Below are 7838 nucleotides of genomic sequence, written 5' to 3' on the forward strand. Positions count from 1 at the left end.
CTGGATTCAAATGAGCTTGGCTTGGAATCCTCAACACACCAACATGTTTTCTGTCTGTGGACACAGTTTCACCTCGATTAGGTCAAAGGGGTCAGATAGCGACCGTTCAGCGTAAAAAATGACACTTCCTGTTCTCAGGGGGCGTGGCCTAAGTGACGTCATCATTTGACCGTTGGGTATTGTAGAGCATCCCATGATGATCAATCACTGAAAGTTTGGTGCTTCTATGAGTTTTTTTCAAAGAGTTATAACAGTTTGATGTTTCATGGCGAATCGGTGACCTTTGACCCCCGGAAAGACCCCTTCAGCAAGCCCGAAAACGCAAACCTACGATAACTTTGGATCGGCCATGCCTTATGAACGATCTGACCGAGTTTCAAGCCGATCGATCGAAATCCCTAGGACAAGTTCGATCAAATGCGAACCCTGCGAACGCCCAAAATCGGGTCAAAATCGGAACTTTAATCCAAAATGGCCGACAATCTGTGATACTTGCACTATGACATTAATTGTAAATTCTGAGTGTTTTGGGGAGCTGTACAAGTGTACCAAGTTTCAAGTCTCTACGATAAAGTAAGTGAATAGGAAAGGGTCTTTTGAAAGTTGCTAGGTGGCGCCCTTGAGCCGTTTCTGTTGCGATTTTTCCAGGGACCTTAAAATACGTAAATTTTACACGGGCTCTATGCCCCCGCCAAGTTTGGTGAGTTTTTGAATATGAGAAAGCCCCCAAAAAGCCAATTCTTTTGGCACAATAAAAATAATAATAATAAACAGCACAGTTTCAATAGGCTCTCGCAGCGCTTAGCTGCTCGGGCCTAATAATAATTTACAGCACAGTTTCAATAGGCTCTCGCAGCGCTTAGCTGCTCGGGCCTAATAAGAAACAGTACAGTTTCAATAGGCTCTCGCAGCGCTTAGCTGCTCGGGCCTAATAATAATTTACAGCACAGTTTCAATAGGCTCTCGCAGCGCTTAGCTGCTCGGGCCTAATAATAATTTACAGCACAGTTTCAATAGGCTCTCGCAGCGCTTAGCTGCTCGGGCCTAATTAAAGCTCCGCGGAGCCTCAAGCGGCCCTCGCAGCTAGCGCTGCTCCGGCCTATAGCCACCGCGGGGGTACCAGCACCGCCCCCCGCCCGCCACCGCCGACGCTCGCGCGCCCTCATCCACGCTATCCGCTTTTACGGCTTCGGCAGAGCTCCCTGGCGATGAACCAAAAATCTGGAGCACATCGGGCCATGTAGAGAGGAGATACAGCTGTTTGATTAACCTAGGGGGCGCAGTGGAGTCAAATCACAATTAAACTCTATTGGGCTCCTTAGAGGTTCACAAGTGTCACTCATACAATGTCTGGTGCAAATCGGATGATGCGTTTGTGAATACGAGACGAACGTATGCATATTACGAGGGACAGCCATTTTGCCACGCCCCCACGGGTCAGTAGAGTTCATCATCAATGAGTTCATCATCAATAAGTTCATCATCATTTCATTTTATGTCAGTCTGCACAGGATGAAACCCATAAGAATTAGAGAGAAAAAGTAAGACATACAGTAGAAAAAACAGGTGACTTCCTGTCGGAAGTGTGCGGGGCTAATGTTATGTCATCAATCGACCACCTAACTGTCATGATGGCTGGTCTATAATGACACATAGAAAGTCTGATGCATCTGTGACCTGGCATTAGGAAGTAATTTCACATTCATGTTTCATGATGTATAATCAAAGTTTGGGACTTAGCCACGCCCCCACGGGTCAGTAGAGTTCATCACGGCAGAGTTCATCATCATTTCATTTCATGTCAGTCTGCACAGGATGAAACCCATAAGAATTAGAGAGAAAAAGTAAGACATACAGTAGAAAAAACAGGTCACTTCCTGTCGGAAGTGGGCGGGGCAAGGGTGATGTCATCAATCGACCACATAACTGTGATGAGGGCTTATCTATAATGAGACATAGAAAGTCTGATGCAGCTCTGACCTGGCATTTGGAAGTTATTTCACATTCATGTTTCATGGTGTATAGTCAAAGTTTGGGACTTAGCCACGCCCCCACGGGTCAGTAGAGTTCATCATGGGAGAGTTCATCATCATGTCATTTCATGTCAGCCTGCACAGGATGAAACCCATAAGAATTAGAGAGTAAAAGTAAGACATACAATTGAAGAAAGAGGTTACTTCCTGTCGGAAGTGGGCGGGGCTAGGGTGATGTCATCAATCGACCACCTAACTATGATGAAGGCTGGTCTATAATGAGACATAGAAAGTCTGATGCAGCTGTGACCTGGCATTTGGAAGTTATTTCACATTCATGTTTCATGCTGTATAGTCAAAGTTTGGGACTTAGCCACGCCCCCACGGGTCAGTCGAGTTCATCATGGGAGAGTTCATCATCATGTAATTTCATGTCAGCCTGCACAGGATGAATCCCATATGATTTAGAGAGTAAAAGTAAGACATACAATAGAAAAAACAGGTGATTTCCTGTCGGAAGTGGGCGGGGTTAAGGTGATGTCATCAACTGACCATCTCAATGTGATGAGGGGTGGTCTGTAGTCAGATATAGGAAGTCTGATGCAGCTGTGACCTTCTATGTGGAAGTTATTGTATCTTGATGTTTCATGGCGAATAGTCAAAGTTTGGGACTTAGCCACGCCCACATGCTTTGACATAGAAAAATTCCTACGATAACTTTTCATCTTTAATGTCTCAAGTCTCTGCTGACTGAGTTTGAAGTCTCTATCTCAAAAGCTGCAGGAGGAGATAGATCAGATGCGATGTCTATGAAAAAGAGGAAATGGCTGATTTTGATCCAAAATGGCCGACTTCCTGTTGGGTTTGCACCATGGCTCCAAGAGACTTTTTTGTAGGTCCTGACATGATACACATGTGTACCAAGTTTCATAATTCTAGGTTAAAGAATGGCTTGGGGCTGATCATTTAAAAAATTCTAGGGGGCGCTGTAGAGAAATTAGGCCACGCCCATCAACGACTGTTATGGATTCCTGTTCGGGGATGGATAAGGATGCATCCTAGTGAGTTTGGTGCAGCTGGGCTGAACGATGTGGAATCTAGAGCCAAACGTATGGCGGCGGCGTTACCTCTGCTTCGCCGCGGTCCCACGGCCACGCCCTCTACAGAAGACTCTTGGCGCTTTAAAGCAAGTGACACTAACATGTTATCTGTCATCCAACACAGAATCATGTTGATTAGGTGCAGTGAGCCAGAAAGGCAGCTTTCCATGGAAAAAAAAGCACTTCCTGTTCTGAGGGGCGGGGCTTAGATGACGTCAGACTATGACAACATAGGTTCGTAGGGGACCCTACCAGGATCAGTCATGTCAAGTTTGGTGCAGCTGGCCTCAAAATTGTGGAATCCACAGCCAAACGTAAGGACACGGCGTTTAGGGTCACTTCGCCACGCCGCCACGCCCACCTGCTGGATTCAAATGAGCTTGGCTTGGAATCCTCAACACACCAACATGTTTTCTGTCTGTGGACACAGTTTCACCTCAATTAGGTCAAAGGGGTCAGATAGCGACCGTTCAGCGTAAAAAATGACACTTCCTGTTCTCAGGGGGCGTGGCCTAAGTGACGTCATCATTTGACCGTTGGGTATTGTAGAGCATCCCATGATGATCAATCACTGAAAGTTTGGTGCTTCTATGAGTTTTTTTCAAAGAGTTATAACAGTTTGATGTTTCATGGCGAATCGGTGACCTTTGACCCCCGGAAAGACCCCTTCAGCAAGCCCGAAAACACAAACGTACGATAACTTTGGATCGGCCATGCCTTTTGAACGATCTGACCGAGTTTGAAGCCGATCGATCGAAATCCCTAGGACAAGTTCGATCAAATGCGAACCCTGCAAACGCCCAAAATCGGTTCAAAATCGGAACTTTAATCCAAAATGGCCGACAATCTGTGATACTTGCACTATGACATTAATTGTAAATTCAGAGTGTTTTGGGGAGCTCTACAAGTGTACCAAATTTCAAGTCTCTACGATAAAGTAAGTGAATAGGAAAGGGTCTTTTGAAAGTTGCTAGGTGGCGCCCTTGAGCCGTTTCTTGTGCGATTTTTCTGAGGACCTTAAAATACGAAATTTTTCACCGGGCTCTATGCCCCCGCCACGTTTGGTGAGTTTTTGAATATGATAAAGCCCCCAAAAAGCCCCCTAAAAAGGGTGGCAGAATCGTAATAATAATTAAAGCTCCGCGGAGCCTCAAGCGGCCCTCGCAGCCAAGCGCCGCTCAAGCCTATAGCCACCGCGGATGTTCCAGCACCGCCTCCCGCCGGCCACCGCCGACGCTCGCGCGCCGTCCTCCACGCGATCCGCTTCGATGCCTTCGGCAGCGTTCCCTGGCCATGCACCCCCAATCTGGAGCAGATTGGGCCATGTGGCAAGGAGATACAGCTGTTTGATTAACCTAGGGGGCGCAGTGGAGTGAAATTGCAATTAAACTCTATTGGGCTCCTTAGAGGTTAACAAGTGTCACTCATAAAAAGTCTGGTGCAAATCGGATGATGCGTCTGTGAATAAGAGACGATCGTATGCATATGGCGAGGGACAGCCATTTTGTCACGCCCCCACGGGTCAGCAGGCCTTTACAGAGTTCATCATCATCTCATTTTATGTCAGTCTGCACAGGGTTGGAATCCATGACACACCAACATGTTTTAGAGTGTAAAAGTAAGACATACAGTAGAAAAAACAGGTCACTTCCTGTCGGAAGTGGGCGGGGCAAGGGTGATGTCATCAATCGACCACATAACTGTGATGAGGGCTTATCTATAATGAGACATAGAAAGTCTGATGCAGCTCTGACCTGGCATTTGGAAGTTATTTCACATTCATGTTTCATGCTGTATAGTCAAAGTTTGGGACTTAGCCACGCCCCCACAGGTCAGTCGAGTTCATCATGGGAGAGTTCATCATCATGTCATTTCATGTCAGCCTGCACAGGATGAAACCCATAAGAATTAGAGAGTAAAAGTAAGACCTACAATTGAAGAAAGAGGTTACTTCCTGTCGGAAGTGGGCGGGGCTAGGGTGATGTCATCAATCGACCACCTAACTATGATGAAGGCTGGTCTATAATGAGACATAGAAAGTCTGATGCAGCTGTGACCTGGCATTTGGAAGTTATTTCACATTCATGTTTCATGCTGTATAGTCAAAGTTTGGGACTTAGCCACGCCCCCACGGGTCAGTCGAGTTCATCATGGGAGAGTTCATCATCATATCATGTCATGTCAGCCTACACCGGATGAAACCCATATGACTTAGAGAGTAAAAGTAAGACATACAATAGAAAAAACAGGTGACTTCCTGTCGGAAGTGGGCGGGGTTAAGGTGATGTCATCAACTGACCATCTCATTGTGATGAGGGGTGGTCTGTAGTCAGATATAGGAAGTCTGATGCAGCTGTGACCTTCTATGTGGAAGTTATTGCATCTTGATGTTTCATGGCAAATAGTCAAAGTTTGGGACTTAGCCACGCCCACATGCTTTGACATAGAAAAATTCCTACGATAACTTTTCATCTTTAATGTCTCAAGTCTCTGCTGACTGAGTTTGAAGTCTCTATCTCAAAAGCTGCAGGAGGAGATAGATCAGATGCGATGTCTATGAAAAAGAGGAAATGGCTGATTTTGATCCAAAATGGCCGACTTCCTGTTGGGTTTGCACCATGGCTCCAAGAGACTTTTTTGTAGGTCCTGACATGATACACATGTGTACCAAGTTTCATAATTCTAGGTTAAAGCATGGCTTGGGGCTGATCATTTAAAAATTTCTAGGGGGCGCTGTAGAGAAATTAGGCCACGCCCATCAACGACTGTTATGGATTCCTGTTCGGGGATGGATAAGGATGCATCCTAGTGAGTTTGGTGCAGCTGGGCTGAACGATGTGGAATCTAGAGCCAAACGTATGGCGGCGGCGTTACCTCTGCTTCGCCGCGGTCCCACGGCCACGCCCTCTACAGAAGACTCTTGGCGCTTTAAAGCAAGTGAGACTAACATGTTATCTGTCATCCAACACAGAATCATGTTGATTAGGTGCAGTGAGCCAGAAAGGCAGCTTTCCATGGAAAAAAAAGCACTTCCTGTTCTGAGGGGGCGGGGCTTAGATGACGTCAGACCATGACAACATAGGATCGTAGGGGACCCTACCAGGATCACTCATGTCAAGTTTGGTGCAGCTGGCCTCAAAATTGTGGAATCCACAGCCAAACGTAAGGACACGGCGTTTAGGGTCACTTCGCCACGCCGCCACGCCCACCTGCTGGATTCAAATGAGCTTGGCTTGGAATCCTCAACACACCAACATGTTTTCTGTCTGTGGACACAGTTTCACCTCGATTAGGTCAAAGGGGTCAGATAGCGACCGTTCAGCGTAAAAAATGACACTTCCTGTTCTCAGGGGGCGTGGCCTAAGTGACGTCATCATTTGACCGTTGGGTATTGTAGAGCATCCCATGATGATCAATCACTGAAAGTTTGGTGCTTCTATGAGTTTTTTTCAAAGAGTTATAACAGTTTGATGTTTCATGGCGAATCGGTGACCTTTGACCCCCGGAAAGACCCCTTCAGCAAGCCCGAAAACGCAAACCTACGATAACTTTGGATCGGCCATGCCTTATGAACGATCTGACCGAGTTTGAAGCCGATCGATCGAAATCCCTAGGACAAGTTCGATCAAATGCGAACCCTGCAAACGCCCAAAATCGGGTCAAAATCGGAACTTTAATCCAAAATGGCCGACAATCTGTGATACTTGCACTATGACATTAATTGTAAATTCTGAGTGTTTTGGGGAGCTGTACAAGTGTACCAAGTTTCAAGTCTCTACGATAAAGTAAGTGAATAGGAAAGGGTCCTTTGAAAGTTGCTAGGTGGCGCCCTTGAGCCGTTTCTTTTGCGATTTTTGCAACGACCATAAAATACAAAATTTTTCACCGGGCTCTATGCCCCCGCCAAGTTTGGTGAGTTTTTGAATATGATAAAGCCCCCAAAAAGCCCCCCAAAGAAGGTGGCAGAAAAATAATAATAATAAACAGCAAGGTTTCAATAGGCTCTCGCAGCGCTTAGCTGCTCGGGCCTAATTAAAGCTCCGCGGAGCCTCAAGCGGCCCTCGCAGCCAAGCGCCGCTCAAGCCTATAGCCACCGCGGATGTTCCAGCACCGCCTCCCGCCGGCCACCGCCGACGCTCGCACGCCGTCCTCCATGCGATCCGCTTCGATGTCTTCGGCAGCGTTCACTGGCCATGCACCCAAAATCTGGAGCAGATTGGGCCATGTGGCAAGGAGATACAGCTGTTTGATTAACCTAGGGGGCGCAGTGGAGTCAAATTGCAATTAAACTGTATTGGGCTCCTCAGAGGTTCACAAGTTTCACTCATAAAAAGTCTGGTGCAAATAGGATGATTCGTTTGTGAATAAGAGACGATCGTATGCATATGGCGAGGGACAGCCATTTTGCCACTCCCCCACGGGTCTGTAGGCATTGACAGAGTTCATCATCATCTAATGTTATGTCAGTGTGCACAGGGTTGGAATCCATGACACACCAACATGTTTTAGAGTGTAAAAGTAAGACATACAGTATAAAAAACAGGTGACTTCCTGTCGGAAGTGGGCGGGGCTAAGGTGATGTCATCAATCGACCACCTAACTGTGATGAGGGGTGGTCTGTAGTCAGATATAGGAAGTCTGATGCAGCTGTGACCTTCTATGTGGAAGTTATTGCATCTTGATGTTTCATGGCGAATAGTCAAAGTTTGGGACTTAGCCACGCCCACATGCTTTGACATAGAAAAATTCCTACGATAACTTTTCA

Source organism: Poecilia mexicana, unplaced genomic scaffold, assembly GCF_051168715.1.
Source record: "Poecilia mexicana isolate PSO_F unplaced genomic scaffold, ASM5116871v1 scaffold_4, whole genome shotgun sequence".
Lineage (NCBI taxonomy): Eukaryota > Metazoa > Chordata > Actinopteri > Cyprinodontiformes > Poeciliidae > Poecilia > Poecilia mexicana.